This window comes from Furipterus horrens, unplaced genomic scaffold, assembly GCF_987537825.1.
Source record: "Furipterus horrens unplaced genomic scaffold, mFurHor1.1.pri manual_scaffold_13, whole genome shotgun sequence".
Taxonomy (NCBI): domain Eukaryota; kingdom Metazoa; phylum Chordata; class Mammalia; order Chiroptera; family Furipteridae; genus Furipterus; species Furipterus horrens.
Window position 1 is genome coordinate 985400 of NW_028327183.1, and position 22851 is coordinate 1008250.

The window sequence follows — 22851 nt, forward strand, 5'->3', positions numbered from 1 at the left end:
TTTCTGATCACTTATACTTAAATCATCAAAATATTGCCTTTTAGGGGCTCCGTGTGTCAGGAGGCCCTTTGAACCCGTGCAGCAGCAGCTCCGAGGCCTCGTGGGGGAGAACAGGAAGCCCTGGCCGCAGGGGACAGCGTGCTGACCCGGGCCCCCCTGAGCGGCTGGGCGGGGGGCCTGCCCTGGGCCACCGCGTCGCTCGGGGACGTCGGGCACAGCCACTTAACCTCTGAGGGCCTCGGCTTCCTCCGAGGTCAGAGCAAACTGTTAGAGAACTAATTGGATTAAAACAACTTCCAGGAGAGGAGCGTGAAGAGGAACGGGGGCTGGAGAGGCTCGCCTACGGAATGGCTGCGGGCCTTCCTCAGCCGCGGGTTCAAGCCCTGCCTCCACGGACGGGGCTTTACTGCAGCCATCGTCGCCTGCCGCGCTGCGAGGATTTCTAAAACGTGCAACGCGGGACTAGTCAGGGCCACTGACCTCTTTTCCCTGAGACTGTCAAATTAAAAAAAAAAAAAAAAAAAGGACAACAGCCGGCACAATAGCTGTCTGGTGTGGATGAATCAAAATACACCCTGAATGGTGCGGCTCACTGGGTTTGGCATTGTCCTGCAAAGCGAAAGGTCACCGGTTCGATTCCCAGTCAGGGCACGTCTGGGTTGCGGCTTTGGTCCCTGATGTTCCTTTCTCTTTTTCCCTCCCTTCCCTTCTCTGAAAATAAATAAATATTTCTTAAAAACTATAGCTATTTTTAAGAAGACTTCATTTATTTTTAGAGGGGGGCAGGGACAGAGAAAGAGAGGGAGAGAAACGCCCCCCCCAACCCCCCCCCCCACCCCCGGTTCTGGGAACCGAGGAGAGAACTGCAGGAGAAGCGAGAGCATCTCTCGGATCGGCAGGGCCCACGCTGGCGGGCGCCCAGGCTTCCACACGGCAACAGCGGAGTGGGTGCCGCCAGGTGAAGGGACAGAGGCCCGCAATGCTGCCCAGTGGAGGAGTGACCCGCCGCACGTCCTCACTGGCACCTTGTCCTTGCCAGTTGTGTCACTGCGGGTGGTGAGTGTGCAGGTGGCTCCCTTCCCCTGGTGACGCCCGTGTCTTAGAGGCGCTGCTGTGTCTGTGGGTTACCTGAGAGGGTTAGACCTGCGGTGACCGGTTTTCGTCCTGTTCTGTATCAAAGCCGTAGTTACTGTCAGAGGATTGTTTTTTTTTTTTTTTCAGGAATACAGTAGTCCCTCTCTATATCGTGGTTCACTTATCGCGGCCTCACTGTATCGCGGGATTTTTAAAAATATTATATTTAATTATTTATTGTGGCTTTTTTGCTATATTGCGGGATTTTGCGGTACTGTATACGTATGTTGTTAAAGTGACGTAGGTTTAAGAGTGTAGAATAAATGTAAGGTTCCTACTTCGCGGGGGGGTCTGGAATGTAACACCCGCGGTAAGTGAGGGAATGCTGTATACAGCTTTCGACAACAGTTCTGGATAAAATTGCATGAAACATCACGCCTTGGTCTGCGTTTAACCTGAAGGACCCTGGGAAGGGGTTGGGGCCCTGCTTTCCTGTCACCACCCGTCAGGACTGCAGACATCCCCACAGCCAGCACACCGGCCTGCAGGACACCTTCTGTCCCCTCCCAGGTTCCTGCGTCCTTAGCTTGTCCCTCAGGCACGTCCCAGACCCTCTTGCATTTTGCATTTTGCATTTTGCAGCAGAGATAAAGCTTTGGGTTACAATGTGAGGCAGCGGGACCAGCTTCCCAGTTATTTTTATAACCTGAATTAAAACAACAGCAAAGTTATCTTTGAGGACAACTCTTCCCCCGCCCCCAGCACATATGTGGGAATTCTAGAATCTCGGGGTGATCATCAAACCTGGAGGCTTTCAAATATGAGCAGTGGAATCCACGTAGAAAAGAAAGTCTCACGTCCGATCCTGATGAGAGAGAGGGAGGGACACTTGGATGGGGGGCTGCTGGTGGAGGCCAGGGCAGAGGCTGGCCCCCCCAACCTGCACCCGCTCCCCACCCCCGCCACCGCCTCTTCCCTCCAGAAGGCTCTCTGGGCCCCCAGACCCTCTGCCTTCATTCCCGCTTAGTTTTACTCCTTCTTCCACCCTGATGGCTGGTGGGAAAGACTCGCACAAGGAGGAGCCCGAATGGCCGAGTTACCCCTTGAAGAACCCCCCCTTGAGCGCCGTCAGCCACCTGGATTGTCAGCAGGAGTGAGCTTTGGCTAACACCTGTCTCCCTGGCACGGCCGTGCGTCCCAAAGGCCGGCACCTGTCCAGGCTGTGCGGCGCTTTTACTGGTCAGGTGAGCCCACGCCAGCTTCCGGGACAAACAGTCCCCAGGTTAAGGCCACACACGGTGGCGGGCCCCCGCGCAGCCTTCCTGGCCCGGGTGCCCTCGTGCCTCACGTGGGCGAGCACAGTGGCCGCAACAGACACGCGCTGGGGCAGGAGGGGGCGTGAGGGGTGAGGGCGCACGAACACACGAGACTCTGGGGGGGGCGCAGCCGCGGGGGTGACCCTGTCTGAGCGGGCAGCTCACGGAAAGTCCCTCCCACGCTCACGCCTGACTTTCGGGGCTGTGGGCAGCCTGGGAGGGGGCCGGACTCTGCACCCGCTTTGCCTCCTGGCCCAGTTCGCTCAGACCAGCGCCACGCCCCTCCCAGCCTCCGCAAGGGGTCCTTTCCCCTCCCCCGTTGCGTAAAAAAGATAAACCGGGTCCCAGAGAGCCCCTTAGCGCCGTGCCCTGCAGGGTCGCCCCCTCCGGGGTCCGGCCGAAGGGCGGGGCCTGGGCTCTGGGCGGACACTCCCCGGCCCCCCGTCCGCCTGGGAGACCAGGGCCGAAGCACAGGAAGTGCTGAGAGTCCAGAACGTTCCCAGGGAGCGCACGGAGGTGGGAGAGATTAGAAGGCGGTTTTCCTGCTAATTATACCTGGAATCGGTGCCTTCCAGGGGGTCCCAGAGGACGGTGGGGAGAGGGAGGAGGGAGCACAGCGGGGGGGGGGGGGCGACCCCGTGGCCAGACGGGCACACAGGGCTGACCCGGGGCTGACCTGACCTGCCCCCCTACACCGGGAGCAAAGCCAGGAGCCCACGTACACCTCCTGGTCCACCCGTGGGAGGCTGGGGGGCTTGGCAGCGGCCTGGGGACACTGGGCGTGAAGCCGTCGGGTCGTTTAAGGGGAATGAACGTGCTGAATGTCACCGTCACACCTGAGAGAGGCCCTGGCCTGGGCACTCCCAGGAGGGCTCAGCCGTCTCTGCTCTGGCTCCGGGCACGTCCCCCTCGCCCCCCTTTCTCCTCGCTGGGGGCCGCGCCTGCACGGAGGCCGGACTCCTGGCCATGGGGCCCTGAGGTCAAAGTGCCGCAGGGGCTGAGCGGGGTCCCAGTTGCCCCCACGGCAGGAAGTGAAGCCACGGCCAGGAGGTGGGGACCTGCCTGAGGGCGGCCGTGTGCTGATGCCACCGAGTGGCTTCCTCCCTCTCTCCGCTCTGCACCAGCTGCCGCTCAGTGTGGAGAGGGGACAGGCAGCAGCTGCGCCGGGAAGGGCAGCCATCTAGCCCCATGTTGCGTGTGCCGTGCGCCCGCCTCGTCATCCCGCACCCCGTGCACTCGGCAGGGGCAGGGCCCCCCGTTCTGTGGGCATGAAACCTGAGGCAAAAAGGGGAAGGAAGCTCCTGGCTTCACAGCACCAGAAGTCCCTCATTTTTCAATATTATCCGAACCAAAGACGTTAGACCCACGTGTACGATGACTTCACGCATCGAAAGACCTTTTCTGGCATGTAGCCCACAGGCGAGCTGCTTTGCCCGCTCCTCACGGGCACGCAGACGGCCCAGGGAGGGGTGTCCCCACCTCTCTGTGATGGTCACCCCTAAGGTGCTACCATCCGCGCTGGCAAAGCCCCTCAGCGTCTGTAATGGCAGCAGCCCCGGGCCCGCTGCCCGGGCTGGGACCGCAGGACACAGCTGTGTCCACAGCACGTGTGTGCAGCCGCCCCCTCCAAAGTCCTACCAGCTCCCGGCCTCCCTTTGGGACCCGGGGACGTGGTCCTTCACAGGACAAAGTGTTCTCCGGCTTCTGCTCTAAGTCCTGTGACGCTCCCGACAAGCCGGACACAGATGGCCTGGTCGCCCCTGGACGGGAGGTGCGTGGGGATCCAAACGGGCAAAGCACATGACGGCCTCCAGCCCAGGAGGACGCGGGTCCTTCTCCCTTCTGGGGCGGTGGGGGGTGGGGGTGTCTGCTCATCACAGTCACAGCACGGACCCCGCCAGGGCTGCCGTCGGCAGTGCCGCTGTCTCTGGAGCCTCCCTGCTCCCTTGGCACCTCCAAGCTGCCCGGACCTGACACTGCCCCTCAAACAAGCCTGCATGTCACCTCTCAGGGCCACAGAGACAGCACACGGGACAGTCTGTGGGGCACACACGTCCTTACAATGGCCTGTCCTGCCTGGGGACCCTGGAGGGAAGGGCTGGGGCCCAACGCGCCTCTCTGCTTCTTCAGGCTGCATCTGAGCTCGGTTTCCACCCTTTTAGGGGGAAAGACAAACCCTGCAGAATTCTGCCTTTGCCTGAACCAGTGACAAGGCAGTGATACCCTGTGGCTCAGGTGTAGTGACGGGGGATCTGACCAGCATCTCCGGCGCTGCCGCGACCACGCCGGGCTGTGGCTCCCGGCTCCTGGCTCCCTCCCAGCCCCGAGGTGCCACTTGGCCCTAAATAACCAGCCTCTGCAGCATGTGGTGCAGAGAGCCTTGCCCTGGTGCGTCCCCCATGCAGACAATCAAACAAACCTAGGGCTTGCTCCCTGCAGTGTCCCTGGTCCCAGCACAGCTCCCAGGAACGCCCCGCAGTGCACGCGGCCAGCTCCCCGCCAGAGGGGCTGTGGGGGACTCATTGGGCGCTGGTTCCAGCCCCAGGGGAGCTGCAGGGCGGGGCCGCACCGCGGCGGTGGGAGGGGCGAAACGAGGACCGGCTCCATGAAAGACCCCGCGCACCCCGAATCCCACCTGTCAGCCCCGGGGGCACCCCGAGGCCAGCACAGGGCTCCTCCCCCGTTCCTGAGAGCGAGCTTCCCAGCGGGGCCAGATGGCTGCTCTGCCTTTTCTTTTCTCTTCTTTTTTTCTTTCTTCTTTTTACTGCAATACTAAAGCCACCATTAAAAAGCAAAGTTGAACAGACAGAGCTAATAATATAATCATTCAAAACACCTGCAAACGGCGCAGATGGGCCGTTCCTGGCTGCAGACGCAGCAGAGCAGGACCGCCTTCCCATCTGGGCCGCTCCGGAGGCCCCGCGCCCGGCCCCGTCCTCACCTAGGAAAACCTGTGCGGGGCAGATGCACGCTTTTTATAGTCGAGCCGGAGACTCGGTGGCGGATTATTTATGTCCTTCTGCTGTGTCTTAGAGCCGGGCAACCTGCAGCAGCTCTGCGTTCCCCGGCTCTCCAGACGCAGCGGGACCTGGGGCCGAGGCCGGGTGCAGCCAGGCCTGCGGCTGGGGACAGACCACGGCTACTGTCTGGGTGCCAGGTGCCCCCAGCTACCTGCCTCCTCAGTGCAAACCGTCCTCGGAGCCGGGGCAAAGGGTGAATTTGTAGAGAAAGGGAAATCTTCCTATGAAAGTATCGTTCTGCTCTCAGAACGGGAGCCTCACACACAGCCCCCTCAAGCTTTTCTGCCCGCAACTCAATTCCCAGGAAGAAAGGGTGTCTCGGGGCCGTGAGGAACTGGGCCACACCCCAACTGCAGGCCGAGCCTCAGACATCAGCCACTCCCCACGCCCACCTGTCTCACCTGGAAACTGAAGACCACAGAGGCAGGGGTGGCAGGGGCGGGGCTGGTCTCCTGTCTGGACACTCGTTTTCAGAGCTGGGGCCCCTTCTTCTGCCTCGCAGTGCCCAGTCCCTGTGGGTGAGCACAGACGGGTGGCTGGGAGTACCAGCACCGGAGGGAAGCCTTACCTCCAAGCCGGAGAAGCAGGCACAGAGCTGGTCTTCTTCTGGCACACAGGCCGTTCCACTGGGCAGACGTGGCTGAGTGGTCCCTGTGTGGGGGGAGAAAGGACAGGACTGGCCTCAGTCCTCCGAGACCTCCCAGGGCACTGGGCGGGATGGCAGTGAGCGGCATGGGACTGCTGCCCAAGAGAAGACCACACAGCATCACCACAGGGCTCGGTGGAGGGAGAGTTTAAAACCAGGATCTAGCTGAGAGATCAGAGAAGGCTTTCTGGAGGAGACAACATAGCTTTTTCTTCCTAAACACACCCGAGTCCATTCGTTTCTCCCCGTCATGGTCTCTGCCATCAGGTCCGAGATGTGCTCGTCCCGCTGGAGGCTTTTTCTGCTGGACGCTGGGCCCCGTTCCCTCCCACCAACGCACTGTCCACACTCCAGGCAGGGGACCATTGCAGACCATAGCCAGTGCGCCAGCCCCATCACTGCTTTAAGCAAACAGTAGCCTCTCTTCACTCAAATCCAGAGAACACTCAAATCCATACTGTGGGGGCGCAGTTCAGATGCTTTGAGAGGCAAGGGACAGAATAACAGAAGGAACTCAGAGCGACTGAAACAGCAGGAGCATTTATGGCCTAATGGGAGGTGACCGTGGGCACGCTGGGGAGTGTTGTGGTTCAGTAGCCTCATTGGGGATGTGGCCTCCCGGTGTCCTCTGGGCGGGACCCCAGGGACGAGGACACCTGCAGGGACTCCAGGCACCACACTGGCACGCAGCAGTCCCCAAAGCCAGAGCACAGACAGTCCCTGCTCCTGTCCCTTCATAAAATCCAGGGGCCATTTCTGAAAGCCTCTCCATCCACTCCCGCTGCTCCACTGGGGGTTCCATTCACGTCCCATCGGCCACAGCTGTGTCACCTGCCGCCCCGCAACCCACCAAGGCAAGAGAACAGCATCTATTGGTCAGGCTCCTGAAGGCCCGTCGGCTGGGGCTGGGGCGGGGCCCTGAGCAGACGCTGGGCCACCATTTCCTACAGCGTCTGCCGGCGGGGAAAGGAGAGGGTCTCAGAGGCACTGTGCTGGCCCTGCCATGTCGTGGCGACGTATGCCCTCGCCCTCCCGGGGTCTTCTGAATTTTTCTAAAAAGCAAGGATAATTTGAATAATTACAAAACTGAAAATACTTCCTTTCCCATGGATTCTGTTTTCCTCCGAGCAAGAGCGGTGCTTTCATCTGAGACATAAAAGAGCAGCCGCTCTCTGATGAACTGAGACACATGGAATAGCTAATTAACATTAAAATGTTGTCTCTCGTCACCGGCTTCACGCACGCTGGAGTGTCAGCTCCGGAGGAAGTGGGGTGGAGGGGACGACCCGGGCTCACGTTTGAAGGAAGCGCAGGCAAATTACAGGAAGAAGAAGGACGGGGGACTCACGGAGCCCGCTGCCGGGTGCGGCTCCCCTGCTCTGAGGTCCGAGTGCTTTGCAACACGCAGCCCCACCTTCGATGCGTCTGCGACATCCCCCTGTGTGTGTGTTGTCTCTGGGTCTTCGAGGAAGGACCTGCCCGCCCCACGGTGTCTGGGGTGTCACCTGAAACTGCACAGCTCAAGCCAGGGGCACAGCAACCGCGGAGCAGGTTGGGATGGAAGCCTCCCAGCTGCCACGTTCAGCCCCCGAAGCCGCGCGGGGCTCACAGAGACTAAGAAAATGGCTCCTAGCAGCCTTCCCAGAATGGACTGGAATATTTCAGCAAGGGTTTTGCCACCGGGAGAGGTCCAGAAGAGTCTGGAATGAATTCCCAAAACAACGAAGAAAATCTGTAAGAGCTTGAAAAAATAACGGCCTACATTTCTGGAACCAGAGGGAGGAAACAATCAAAGAATGGTCATTGGACCGGTCGGACAGTTCTGGTAAGATAGCCCCGGGGCAGTTTGTCAAAAAAGATTGCTGAGCAAGTGTTTTAACGTAGCCGCTGCCTGAGGCGAAGGAAAACGTTTGAGACACAGACTAGCGTGAAAGGCAACGGGCAGGAAGGAGATCCCCGATGGGGCTTAAAAGGTACGGCTCGTCCCTGGGGCTCTCACAAGGCACAGGACGTGGAGAAGACCCCGGGCCCTCACCACTGGCCGACGGTGAGGCCCTGCACGAGCAGGAAGTGAGAGCTGAGGGAGCGTCGCCACCTGCCTGGCTGTGCATTGCCCGCAGCCGCGATTCGTTTATACCAGTTAGGAAATTTCCGTCCAGCCACCCAGCTAACTGAACAGAGCCGTTAGTGGCCACACACGTGAAGAGTATAGACTCTACACAATCAGTTCAGAAGAATTACTAAACCAACAACAACTATAATGCACAGCAACAAGAAGAAACCCTGGGAAGGAGGGAGAGAATGTGACTTACGGAGTTGCCACATTTTATTTAAAATACTCTATTTTCAACAGACAGTACAAGACACGAAGAAGCAAGAATGTGTATGGGTTACACGCATTTAAAAAGCAATCAATAAAAATATCCCAGGAAACACAGGCATTGAATTTGCTAACAACTGCTTTAAAGAAGCTATTTTAAATAGCTTCTATTAGCTAAAGAAAACCAAGTCTAAATAACTAAAATATGAGACTATGTCTGAACAAATACAGAACTTGAAGAAAGAGATAGAATTTAAAAAAAAAAAATAGAATTGCTGGAGTTAAAAAGTGTAACAACTGCACAGAAAATTTTACCAGAGAGACCCAACCATGTGTCTGAGCAGGCAGAAGACAGGATCAGCAACCCTGAAGACTGGCCAGTGACAGTGATCCAGTCTGAGGAGCAGAAAGAGAAAAGAATAAAGAAAAGCGAACAGAGCTGCAGAGGCCTGCGGGACAGCAGCAGCTGCGTAACAGCAGCTCGGAGAGAAAGGAGAACAGCGAGTATTTGAGGAAATAATAACAAAAACATTCCAAATTTAATTCAAACCATTAGTCTACACATTTAAGAAGCTCAACAAAAACTCCAAGGAAGAAAAACCCAGATATCCACACCTAACATATCATAATCAAAATTTCAAAGGCCAAAGACAGAGAGAAAGAATCCTGAAAGCAGCGAGAGGAGCAGCTCGTTGTGCGAAAGGTCACCAAGGAGACGGACAGCAGATTTCTTATCAGCAACCGTGGAGGCCAGAGGCGCTGGGAGGGCACCGTCCTTGAGCTGAAAGAGAAAGGAATACCTATCCACCAAGAATTCTATGGACAGTCAATCAATAAAAGTTAAAATAAACTATTCTTCAGAAATGAGGGAGAAATTGAGATGTTCCCAGATAAATAAAAAGGGAGACCCTTCTTGCCCCACAGGAGTCCTTCAGGCAGAAGTGAAAGGACCCTGCGCAGTAATCTGAATGTGTGAAAATTAAGGGAACCAGAGACCAAAACAAAGTGTTAGTATTTGCGTGTTTGCAACTCCTTTCGCTTCTAGCGCATGGGAAAGACAGCCGCGTGAAGCAGCAGTGACGCATGGCTGTCGACATGCACACCATACATGTGATTGAACCAGTGGTGACAGCAGCCCAAAAGGAGCGGGAAACGGAGCTTCCGATTGGCGCTCCTACTGCATAGCATTAACCCCGGCAGGCCTGCACGTTAAGGTTTAATTGCAACCCCCCAGGAAACAAAGAAAATAACTTCAGTGCATATCGAAGCGAATGAAAATGTACACAGGACCACGGATCTTCAACACACAAGACAATCATGGAGGAACTAGGGCGCCAAAAAGACAAGGCACGTCGAGAGAGGGCCGCAGAAGTGGCCCGCGTGCTGCTGTGTGGCACCCGCACCCCCTGGGGACGGCGCAGGGTGGACCGTGTGCCCCGCCTCCTTCCCGTTGCCGTCCCTCCCAGACCCTCCCAGACCCCTCCCAGAACACATGAAACTCACATCAGCCAACAATGTCAGGCACATCCCTGCCACAGGCCAGACGGGCCTCCTGAGGACACTGACCGCTCTGAAGGTGGGAGCAGGTGTGCGACCGCAGGGAAGGCCGCCTGGACCGTCCACTCAGACGCATGAGCACCAAGCAGGGGAGGAGCCAGGAGGCTGCCTGCCAGCATTAAACAGCGGCTGTTCTCCGTCCTAACCTTGCCCACCGTCCCCGGCTCCGCATCTACCATCTCAGGGGTCACCCTGGGGCTGCCCCGCTCTGACAGCTTCCGCAAAGGCTACAGTGACGATGGTGATACTCGTCTGGATCATGGTGTCACTGAACTAACCTGTTCTCCAGCTGCCCCTTTGGTCAACGAGCTTCCTGCTTGTGGTCCCAGACAGGGCACAGCCTCGGCCTTTGACAGACGGAGCCCTGGTCCCAGCGTTTGGAGGGCAGCCCAGCTCCCGCCACCCGTAGTCCGGCGCGTCCCGAGGGAGCAGATGCCAAGTCCGCGACCCCACCCGGCTGCCGCGCGAGGCATCCACAGGGCCCGTTTGGGAGCCAGAGTTCGGTCTGAAGAACTGATTCGTGCGATCAGGCAAGGCATTTGCAGGAAGATTTGCATCCATTTGCAAAATAACTTTTTTTCTGTAACTGTTAATTGAAATCACTTACCAGTTTTTTAAGCTGAAAAAAGTTAACTTTAAAAAAATGGTGTGAACTGCTCGTTTTGTGTTCGATCTCCTCTCTGAGGCACCACTGATTCCTCGTTTGCCTGCAGCTGCCGGTGTCCGGGGGCAGGGCCTGCCCGGGCCTCCTGGCTGCGATTTCAGACCCAGCAGCGGGAACAGCCGCCCTCAGACCCTCCCTCAGCCACTGCTGCCCTGGGGAGGGAGCCTGGGGCTGAAGCCACCATGACGACCACCAGCTGGGAACCTAGATTCACAGACACAAGTGTTTAATGAACTTAACTATTTTTTATAACTGTTCGCATCCAAGCTGAGCGGTCGTTCCGCCAGGGTTGTAGAAATTTACCTTCAGTGCAGGTGGGGGCTCCACCAGCCCCTCCGCACGGTGGCGCTTGGGTCCTGCGCCTTGTCACCTCACGGAGCTTCCTGCCCCAGGGGGTCTTCCCAGGGCCCCGGCAGGACCTCTGCTGCCGCGACTGTGCAGGGCTCAGCCTGGGGTCCCGGCCACAGGCACCCGGCAGGGACCTCAGCCATCTGGGCCCTGCCCTTCGCTGTGGCCAGAATCCCCTCCTAGCTCTGGGCAGAGACGCTGGGCACCGAGTGCGCTTTTAAAATGTGCACATACGCACAGCTCGGCGGCTCCACCCAGGGCTGCTGAATCCCTGCCGGACGACGGACATTCTGAAGAAGCAGATGCCTTGTCGCCCATCTCTTTTTAGGGTCTCCTCCCGCTCCTGAAGCCAGGAGAGTAAAAGGCTTAGTTCTCCGAACAAGGGGCAGGGGCGCGGGGAGAGGTCCCCACCCTATGTGGCGGGGACTGCACGGCCCTCTCGGGAACCCCGCTCCACGGGCCTCCTGCCCGGCCGGGGATCGGCATTCTGTGTCTGCCGTGTGAGGGCGGGCACTCTCCTCCCCGCCGCAGCCTCTGCCCCTCCGCCCGCAGTGGGAGACCCTCAGGGAAGCAGGGACGAAGCAGAGACGGCGCTCACAGGGTGGCTGGCGGGGGCGTTCTGGCACCACCAGGAGGCGGAGGTCGAAGGAGGGCTGCGCGATTTCCTTCCTCGGATTTACCAGGTTTTGTCCTGGGACCATCCGCGGGCTTGCAGTGGTTTACTGTTTAAACAGTACCAGGCGGAGAAGAGGGAAAGGACAGGGACCGGGGTGGGGGCCCGGGCCCGCGGGAAGCAAGGGGGCAGGAACGCACACGCAAGGTGTCCTGCCGTCCCCTCTCCCCGGCCCCGGCAGGGGGGCACTTGGACCCTCTGGCCCCCGAGTCCTCTCTGAGGCACGGCTGTTCCTTCAGGTGCCGCCCCGCAGCCTCACGCAGACATGCTGGCCTTCTGCCCCGAGGCCGCACGTCCAGACGCTCTGACCTCCGTCCACCTCCGAGGCTGCGGTGCGTGAGAGAAGGGGCTGGAGATGGGAGGAAAGGCGTAGTGTTCTGTTATATAAATTCTGCAACATCAGATAACATTTTGGGATTTTTTAAATGTTTGTGTTGTAGATCTGAGTCTGTAGTTTTGGGCAAACGTGCTCTTACCAGGAGGAGTGGGCACAGCCGACGGGCGGGCCGAGGGCCTGGCAGTGGGGTCACCGGAGCAGGTGCAGACTGGGGCCACCTGGGAGCGGCTGGTGACCATCAGAGCACGCGGCTGGCACCGGCCGGAGCGCCTGGCCCGGGGCCGGCCTCAGGCCCAGTGGAAGGAGCAGGGTCTCCTGGCCTGTGAGCAGAGGCCTTAGGTCATTGATCCACGGGACACAGAGTCACCTTTGGTTAAAAGGGCAAATCCAGAACCTTCTCAACAGCGGTCCCCTTCCGAACCCGGGACCCGCGGCTCCGCCAGGCCCAGCGGCACATCTCAGCATCGCGTTGTCCTTGCAGCCTCTGCGCGGGGCATGCCGTGCGGCCACCCCTTCCACCGGCGGGTGAGCACCCCCTGAGCCCAACGTCACTCCTCCCAAGTCCCAGGCCCGGAGACACGCTGAGTTTGGTGGAGCTGAGGTCACGTGCTTGACCGCTGAGCCTAGAAGGACCGGGAAGGGAAGACTCTGCTGGAACCCCGTGAGCAGGGAGAGACCCGGACTGCTGTCCCCCGAAACTGCATGGGATCAGAGAGGCCGCTCCTTCCAGGGTACCCCGCAGGCACGGTCCTAACGTGTATGTTCCCCATGGGAGTACAAATATTTTTAAATGTTACAAACCAAGCTACAAACTGTTACATAAAACATGGCACATCCCCCCCCCCGCCCCCCACGGATAAATATAGCTCCTCACAGCCTGCGGAGCCGGGTTTGGGTTTAGGGTTCCCCGTCATCTCGGAGTTCTGGCTACACAGGGGGCCGCCCCTCCACCCCGCAATCCCGGCGCCGACGGACCAGACCCGCCCTCTCTCCAGGTGACAGGCGTACCTGGCCGCACACACCAGCCTTCCTGTGGACGACCGCAGGCCGGGACCCTCCTCTGTTCCTGCGGGCGACTCCTGACACGCAGCCCGCTCCCCGCACACCTGTGCACGGTGCCGGGCTCCCGCGGCTCCCCCCGAACGTGAGGCGGCTGCGTCGTGCCTCACGGGGCTGGGCAGGGGGTTGGGGAGGGGGGGAACCAGCCGCCGGGAAGCTGTCACCTCGGGGACCTCGCGGCTCAGCAGCTGTGGCCGGGCCTGGGGGTGGGGGGGTGAGCAGGGTGTGCACCTGGCAGGCGGGACGCTGTGCTCCCCGCGGGTGTTAGCCTTCGGGCACCGTGTCAGGACGGCGCTGAGCGTGTATCTGTGTCAGGATCATGCTGGGAGCTCAGGAGTCTTGTCCGGGGGCCCCCTGCCTGGGCACCCCTGCTGCAAGGCCGGCATCACCAGCCCCACGTTACGTAAGGAGCCACGGGGTGCGTAATGGGCACGGCCAGAGGAGGACCAGCTCCGTCGGGCTCTCACATGTGTGCCCGTTTCATGGCGCGTGCTGCCTCCCCGTGAGGCGTGGGGCCGGGCTGTGGGAGCCAGTGCTCGGGAGCTCTGGGTCCATTCGGGGGAGGCCCCTGGCTGGTGCTGCCTCTCCTGGTCCTCACTGCTTCCCTCTCCGCTCACTGCACGGTCGATCCTACCCAAACCTGTGCACACAGGGTCTGCGTACCTGAGAGACAGGCAAGAGGTCGCGCACAGCCAGGCTCCAAAACGTGCGGGACCCTCAGCCCAGCACAGCCCCCCCGACGTCGGGGTGTCTGGCAGAGCCGGAAGCCCGAGGACTTGGACAAGGACAAATGGGCCTGTTATGCTAATTCCTGGCTTCTGGAGGGAGCAGAGGCAGAGACACCAGAGCCTGAGAAGCCAGGCCGAGAGCCCCAGACTTCTCCCCAGCACAGCCAAGGAGCCTCTCGGAGACCTGGCTGCTGACCTACCTGCTGATGGGACCAAGACCCCCTACTGTCCCACACGCACTGGACTGCTGGCCCCGCAGAGCTCAGTCGGAGCTCCCAGGCAGGGATGCGCCCTCCACAGCTCAGCCACGGGACATTTCTGCCATTAGAAGCCAAGTGTGGCCCCTTGCTTCTGGAGTCACCACCCACATGACTAAATCCTGAGTGACAATAACCAGCTGAAAGGAGCACTGGTAGTGGGTGAGTCTGAGTCTACCCCAGAAACATACAAAGAAAGAAAGCATATGGGAAGTTAAGGGAAATAATAATGAATAAGTAAATAACAGCATCCTTCATAAGGGTAGAAACTGTCCAGACTCTGAAGTTCTTTACAAATAAAACACTCGAATCTCTTCTGCCACATTTATCTCCATATGGAGCAATGGGTGCAGAAGAGATTTTGAGTGGAAGCATTGGTTTTATTACACAGTGTGTTAAAAGTCTGTAGTAGAAGGCAATTCTGAAGAGACGCACATGTTTGTTGGCTGTAGCTAAGCAGACATTTGGGCTTCACCTCCCCGGAGGGAGCCTACTGCTGCCTCAGACCGTCACAGCCCCAGCCTTGACTGTCCCTCTCTGTGCTGTGGGTCAGTCTGCTGTGGTCACACATTCACCTCTGCAGCCCACCCCCTAGGCTTTCCACTGACCACTGACCGCTGGCTCTGGGCCCTCCATTGAGCCAAGACTTGGCCTCTCCCAGACCCCTGAATAGCAAGATAAATAAACAAACAAACAAATAAATGCCAAAACCAGTAAAATAATAACTTTCAAACAAGAATTCTTTATCCCTCAGAATATTGTTCAAGAATGAAAATGTAAGACATTGAAATAATACATCCATTTCTGTTTTTTTTTTTTTTTCAGGAGAATTCTCCTGCTGGTAATGGGGTGCAGTAGCTACTATTACACCACTTTTAACATCAATAATACTTAGAGTCTGGAGAAAATAAAAACTTCACAGGGAATAATGATCACAAATCACAGACGTAACAGAAATAACAACAGAGACTCGGTGATCTGTGGGGCATGTAATTGGAATCCAAGAATGAGAGGAGACATTAAATGTGACAAAATATATTTGAAGAAATACCGCCTCAGATTTTTCTGACTCTTGTGAAAGACAGATTTACAGGTTTGAGAAATCCAGAGAGCCTCAAGCAAAAAAAAAAAAAAAAGCAGTACAGAAAGGTCTTCCTAAGCACACCACACTCAAAGTCCCCAAAACCTAAAACAAAGACGAAATCTTGGCGGCCACTAAAGAGCAAAACAGCACGTTCCATTAAGGGGAACGGCCAAGTTAATGACCGCTGACTTCTCACCAGAAGCACTGGGAGCCAGAAGACAGTGGAAGGGCACCTCTCAAAGATGAAGAGGGGACAAAAACATCAATACAGAATTCCTGAGCCACTGAAAAGGCCCCTCAAGAGTAAAGGAGAAATAGACATTTCCAGATACATTAAAACTAAGAAAACGTGTTGCTAGTCCACAAATAGTATGAGAAGCACTAGCAAACATTCTCCAGGTCGAAGGTAAATGGTACCAAATGGAAACGTAGATTTTTCAAAAAGAATAAAGAGTCCCATAATTGGTCAATAAGTAAAAATGTTAAAAAATATTCTTCTTTGAATTGAAAAATCCACAAGTCTATTTGAAACAACATATGTAACATTGAATTGTGGGATTTATAAGTTGTGTAATCGTTATATTTGTATCTGTAATTAACTAGAGCGGGAGCATAAAGGCGAGTGTAGGACGCAGAGGCAAACGATAGCCAGAGAGGAGTGAATCTCTAAGTATCTTATGAAAAACTAGGGACATGTATCATCATCCCGGGAGCAATAGTAAAAAAATAAAAAAGATAAAGCTACAAATCCAATAAAAATAATAAATGAAACAACAAAATATATTTAATTAAACAAAACAGGAAAAGACAGGACAGAAAGGCTGAAACACAAAGGCCCAGAAAGCAGCCCACAGCGTGCGCGTGGGGCCGAGGCAGTCGCGTCAGCCGCCGCCGCTCCGGCCGGGGGCTCTGCGGGCGGGACTGTGGCTGCCTTTTCCAGCCCCTGGTGCCGCCCCTCCCCGGCCTGGGCCCATGTCCTCCAGCCTTAGGAGTGGAAGCCTGTTGTCTCTCCTGACTCAGCTGGAAAGGCGCCCTCAGTGAAGGGCCCGTGGGTGGCCCCAGGGGACCCTGGGTAGCCAAGCTGGACCGGTAGTCCAACGGCAGAGTCCCCGTCCCCACGGGAAGGAACAGGCTTGCAGCTTCAGGAGATCGGGGTGGACCTCTTAGGGGTCATTATTCTGCCTGCCACCAAGGGGACTCGCGGAACACCCAGGTCACACTGCACGTGGAGTCCTGTCCAGACGCGGCTCTTGGCACCGCGTTTCCTTCTGCCCTCACAGAGTCCAAGGCCTGGGACGGCGAGCTTCCTCCACTGAGCCCTGATGGCCCGCATGCCTCAGGCGCCTCCACTGACAGCAAACAATGGGGGGAGTCGTTCCCCCCAAATCAGGATGCTGATTCGTGAAGAAGGGGATTGAGGGGCGGGAGACTAAAACAATAACACACAACTGTCACTGCTCCAGACAGCATCCCTGTGCTTGGGACGGATGTGCTGGGCTCTAACCAGCAGGGGGTCACCCAATAACGAGGCCTCGGTCACTGGACCAGAACCTTGGACCACACGGGCCGGGTGCGATCAGGCTCATCACCTCTTCCTGAAAGTGGGGGCGTCAGCCCGCTGCCTGCGAGGTGGACGGAGATTCGAGCCCCGGCGTGGCTCCCGTGCGCAGGTGGAGCGGAGCACCTGTGGTGCACACACCCTTACAGGACACTATTGTCCTTAATTAGTGGGTGAATACGTGGCTTTTACTCAATGACATCGATTGTCTTCATTTCCAGACACTCTGCTTCACGTTTCCACCAACACCAGCGTGTGCCCGTGGTAACCAGCCGGCACCACGCACCTGTGACCCACGCCTAATTCGTTTCTATTGTCATCCCCAGCTCACGTTTAAACGGTGCAAACAGTGGCCGTGTGACTCCCAGGCCCAATTAATAAGCCTCGGCCCCCGTCCTGCCGTGAACGGGAGTGTTTAGGGCATGAGGGCAGCCCCTGTGCCTGGTTGGCTGGGGGCCCGGGGCCTGGGGATGGACGGGCACGGGACGCAGAGGCCGAGGCGGTGACCAGGCCCCGCGAGCCCCGCCCCTCCCCTGTCCAGGGCTCGCCTGCCTGTCCGTCACTCCTCTGTTAGGCTCGGCTGTTCAAGGGAACGTGGAGGAACTGGCTGAAAGCTGGTGGGTGCGGAGCCTCGGCGGATTGCCGGCCCCAACGGGCACAAGGGTTGTGACGAGCCCTCAGCGGGGCCCAGGGCCTCCCTCAGGCACCAGCCGTCACCGACAGAGGCCGAAACGCGCTCTGGTTAGAGACACGGCCGACAGCGGTGTCGTGGCCTGAGGATCCCCCTCTGCCATGCACAGTCCCTTCCCAGGGAGATGGGGGCCCAGCGGAGGCCTGGCGTTAAAGGGACGGCGCGGGCTATTCTCCGCCCTGGACCCGGAGCGGAACGGCGCTGGGCGCGGATGTGGGCGGCTTTGCAGATCAAACCCTCTTGCAGCGCCCATGTCGGCGTCACGAGCCCAGCGGGACGTGTCTGTGTCCTGCATGTGGCAGCCTGGGGTGGCCGTCCCCGTCGGGGCGCTGCTCCTGGTGCCCAGAGGAACACAGCCAGGGCTCCTGGGAGGGACTGCCACCCCCCACCCCCCAAGCCACAGCTACCCATGAGGACCTACCTGCTCAACACTGGACTCTTGTTCGGGGGACAGAGCAGGGACGCAGCACACACCCATCCCCGTCCCTCCCTCCTCTGTCCTCCCATTCCCCAGACACGCAGCTTCACACACATGCATACGGGCGCACACACCCCGGGACACCTTTCCTACCTCAGCGCCAATTCTGCAAGCCCGGGTGCTGAGTCTGGCAGAGGGCTGCGCGCTGGCGCCGTGCCACGCAGCGAGGCACATGCAGAGACGCGTGAGACACAACCAGACACGAGCACCACCGGCCTTGGCCACCCGCAGCCCTGCCCCCGTGATGGGCGTGGGACACCCTGCACCCGACACGGAGCGCCCTGCCGCCCGGAGGAGCAGACGGCGGCAAACCACGAGCACAGGGAGGTGACACGGATGAGGCTTGGAGTTGGGGGCAGAAAGTGCCTGGTGCAAGTCGCTTCGGGACGAGACGCAGCGGCTGGTGGCCACTGTGGGCTCAGGAGGAAAACCGGATCCCCAGGCGGGCTGCAGGGCCACCGGGAGACCCGACAGCAGGGTGGGCCTGGGAGGACGCCGGCGGGAACGGGCGGGGCTGAAAAGGACCCTCTGAGCCCCGAGAGGCTGAGCGCTGTAGGCGGTGGAAAGGAGGCGGGGACCTGCGTGAGCTCCGGAGGTGCTGCCCACCAGCCTAAGTGTTTCATGCAAAGTAATCCTCTTCATTGTCAAAGCCGCACACTCCGTGGGGACTGTTACCACCTGCAGAGGGGGCGGCCGGCACAGGGAGGCCGTGGCTCTGGACAGAGCGTGTGAACACCGTGCAGAATGCACCCTGCGGGGGTGGGAGAGGCGGGTCCCGGGCGTGAAGGGGCTGGCTTGAAGGGAGGGGCCGGTCTGGGGGCAGGGGCTGGCGGGGTACACGGGTGGTTTGATATGGCAGGTATGCTGATGGCAGCTCAGGGGAGGTGCAGCCGGTCACTTCACTTTTGCCCTTAAAGAGCTCTGGTCATGGCCCTGGCTGGTGCGGCTCAGTGGATTGAGCGCCGGCCTGTGAACCAAAGGGTCACCAGTTCGAGTCCCAGTCAGGGCACAGGCCTGGGTTGCAGACCAGGTCCCTCACTGGGGGCGTGTGAGAGGCAACCACACATGGATGTTCCTCTCCCTCTCTTTCTCCCTCCCTTCCCTTCTCTCTAAAAATAAATAAAATCCAAACAAAAAGAGCTCACGTCATGGCTGAGAAGATGGGCAGGCAGGGGCACTGGCCCAGGGAGGGAACCGGGAATGGGCATCGACCGGCAAAGGCTACAGAGGCTGCGGGGAGGCTCCTCCGGTCTGACCGGCAGCGTGTCACAGAGGGTGACATTTCAGAGGCCCCTCCCCTGCCTGTCACTTCCGTCAGCAGATCCTTCCTTCTGTGGGCCTGGCTGGGCACAGGAACAGCACTGGCAGTGGGGTGGCAGACCCGTGGTCGGGCAGGGTGGGGCAAGAAGGTCCTTCCGGGGACAGTCCGCGGGCCTGTCTGTGGGCACAGGGCGCTGGTGTGGCCGCCCAGCCCATGCCCTGTCCCTGTGCCCACACCAGCTCCTGGCAGGCGTGGCTCCAGCGCGTGGCCGCCCGGTCCGCCCACGGCGTTTACCTCCCTGGACTTGGAAGCTTCTTATGAACCGTGAAGGGGCTGCCGAGGTTATGAAACTTCCCCTCGGTGCCCATGTGCCCGGGAACTGCGCTGGGCCTCGGCGCCCCCCCCCCCCCATCACGTTCCCGCCGCAGCAGGTACGGCAACACCCGTCGCAGAAACGCACAAACCGCGGATGGACTGGGAAGCTGTTCTTAGTATTCGCGAACAGCTGCCACTGCTTTGTTTAGGTTTTTTTTTTTTTTGTCTTAATCATCTGAGAACCTCAATTCCTTTATCTGTGGAGTTTTCATATGGATTCTTAGCTGAGTGTTGTTGCGAGAATTCATCTGGATGAACTCTTATGCTGTAAAACGCTGTGGGCAGTTTTATTGTATAACAATCACATCACACATCCTGACCTGCTCCCGAGGCCCCAGCCCCACCCCCATAGGCAGAGGGGACCCCACCCTGCAGCCCGTCCTCAGCGCCCCGGGCGACAGTCTCTCCATGCGGTGCTGAAGGTTGGTAGCCGTCCAAGCAGAGACGCTCAGCTCTCTGCGGCACTCCCCCCACCACAGGTGTGACGCGGCCGCGCCCTGTTGATATTCCTTCACAGCCTCTGGGATGGAGGGTTGGGGTCGCAGGACACGGGACCTTGTGGTGTCGCACAACCCGGGCAGGTTCCCGGCCGCCAGCAGCCTCGGCGTCGGCTCCAGGACCCGCGAAGCCGCCAAGCCCGCGTGGAGGCGTGAACGGCCCCCATATGGCTGGCCTTCCTTCCTCTGTCTGCCTGCCTTTGCCGGGAGGAAGCGGAGGACCAATTTATGCACAAATTGGTCCCATTTTCACACGTAGCTCCAATTATCTCCGAGGGCTTTAACATTATATTTATATTGATAAGCTTAGCAACGCTGAACTGCGACTCCTGGCTGGCCTGCTACAGCTCACATCCGCGGAGACCAGAAGGAGGGGCTGGAAACCCGCCAGCACCCGAAGACGTGGAGGCAGCCTTGGCGAGGAGGAGAAGGGCTGCTCAGGGCCCCGGCTTTGCTGAGATTGCCACACAAATTCCCAGTGAAGGGTGGCCGAGAACATTCCAGCAACCGCGAAGTTTCTGTGAGAGACACAGGGACGCTCCGGGCGGGCGTGCGGGAGGGGGGGCATGAGTGAAGGCCCTGCCGATGTCTCTTGACACACGGCCCACGGGAGCCTTCACACCCGTGGAGACGCTGCATAGAAATGGGTCTTGAGTTTGCTGCAGTTTCTTAGCCAAACCATAGAGTTCTGGGTTGAGAGTGTCACAGCAGACGGTTCTGCTGTCTCGCCCAGTGGCACACCTGCCGTGGCAGGAGCCACCGCCGTCACCAGAGCGGCCCCTCACCGATCGGCCTGTGGTCTGTGTGGCACTTGCCCTCCCATCACAGCTGTCCTGCCCGCACCTTGGTCTCTGAAAACTGTGCTCCTCGGCCAGCTCGCTCTTGGCTGGACCTCGGCCCAGCGCAGTTCCCGGGCACATGGGCACCGAGGGAGAAGTTTCATAACCTCGGCAGCCCCTTCACAGTTCATAAGGAAGCTTCCAAGTCCAGGGAAGTAAACGCCGTGGGCGGACCGGGCAGCCACGCGCTGGAGCCGCACCTGCCAGGAGCTGGTGTGGGCACAGGGACAGGGCACGGGCTGGGCGGCCATACCAGCGCCCTGTGCCCACAGACAGGCCCGCGGACTGTCCCCACCCCCGCCTTGGCAACACCACGTGTATTTCCAGAGACCCTGCACAGTATTCCTGGCGGGGTTTGGAAACGGACTTTCGCAGCTGAAAATAATACATCGTCAAGTCGGAGAACTGCGGGCTATGATTTTTAACACTAGTATCTCTTCTTCTGAGCATGAAACATCGTATCAGTTTGACTCCAATTTCTGTCACTGGACAGAAAAGGATCATGCAATCTTAGTGACCAGCTCCATTTAGTTAACTGACAGCGAGGGCTCTAACCGAAACCGTGGGGGTGACCGCACATGCCAACCAAGGCACGGTGCCCACTTCCGCCCCGCGTCGCAGAAACATGCCTCGTCATGCCTCATCATGCCCGTTATGCCTCGTCGTGCCCCGTCACACCTCATCACGCCTCGTCATGCCTCGCCACTGCGGAGCAGAGCTGGGGCGTTGGCGGAAGGGGACCAGCCGCTGAGAAGTGCAGACGCAAAACTTCCACGGAAGTTTGTAAACAGTATTGTATGGAAATTCTGATGCATATTGGCTTTCCCGAGCGCGGGGAAGTGTTTTATTATGAAAAAAGTGGATAAGATACTTATCTTTTAAATTGGAGTTTAATATTTTATTAGTGCCAGGCACATAATTCTCATCAAATGGCAGGAAACTCTTTTTTGTATGGATATAAATGTCTGGAGTTTAATATTTCAAAGATAAGTACCCACCGCTACATCTATCACACGGCAGCTTAATGGAATTTACTTTTTCTTAAATATTTATACTGTGTATGTGTTTGCTCGTCAAGTGATCTGAGGGCTCCAGGGTGGGGCGCGCGGCTGCGGCGCAGAAGGCCGGCCCCCTGGGCGGCCGCGGTGCCCGCTGCTGCGTCCTTCACCTGGGAGGGGACAGAGCCGCGGAGGGGAAGACGGACACAGTGTCTCCAGCCCGCACGGCCGGGAAGTCCCTCCGATTTCACCTGAGCACACAGGCGATGTCTCAGAAGAAATTAAGTTTCAGTAATTAGAACAGAAGGAGGGCTCAGGCGTTGGGCTGTGAGAGGAAAATCGCATTGTGTGGGCCCCCCCACACGCCGATGGGGGCCGCTCCTGGGGGACCGAGCTCAGCAGCACCCCCCAGCCCTGCAGACTCTTTCACGGGGCCTGAGAAATGCTTTCTGATCCATGCTGATACAATTACCTCGCCTTTATTGGCAATTTAGACCTGCTTTTAGGGACATTTTAGAGCAAATGATGTTTTCTTGGTATTTTTTAAAAAGCCGCGCTATTCTCTGTACCTCTGGGATACGGCAGAAACCGAGTTAGACGCTCATTAGGGGCTGATTGCTGCAGCGCGGTGGCTTTGTCCTTGATGTCACCGGGACGGAGCGGCCCAGACCGGGGGCACGGCCAGGTGAGCCTCCTTCCCCACTGGAGAGGGTCTCCAGGCTCTGCGTTTGGTGGTGTGCAAACCAGGCTTCCGCACCGCTGTTCCCAGCAACATCTCAAATTCCTCCCGCTCGTGGGAGGACGTAAAGTGGGCTCGATGCATTTGTAATGCGCGTGCATTCCCTCGAGAGTGGGGGGACAGCTCACTCCGTCCCCAGTGGCGGCCAGGCTGGCCTCGACCACGGAGCGGTGCCATCGGGCAGTAAGGGAAATAGGCGTCCTCGCGGGGTTGAGCAGCGTGACATTGGAGGCGCACAATGGAACCAAGAGGCTCCTGCTCACTGCCAGCTGGCCCTGGACCGGGGTCGCCGGGCGGGGTCTAAGCGGGGGTCTTGGGAGCAGAGCCACGGG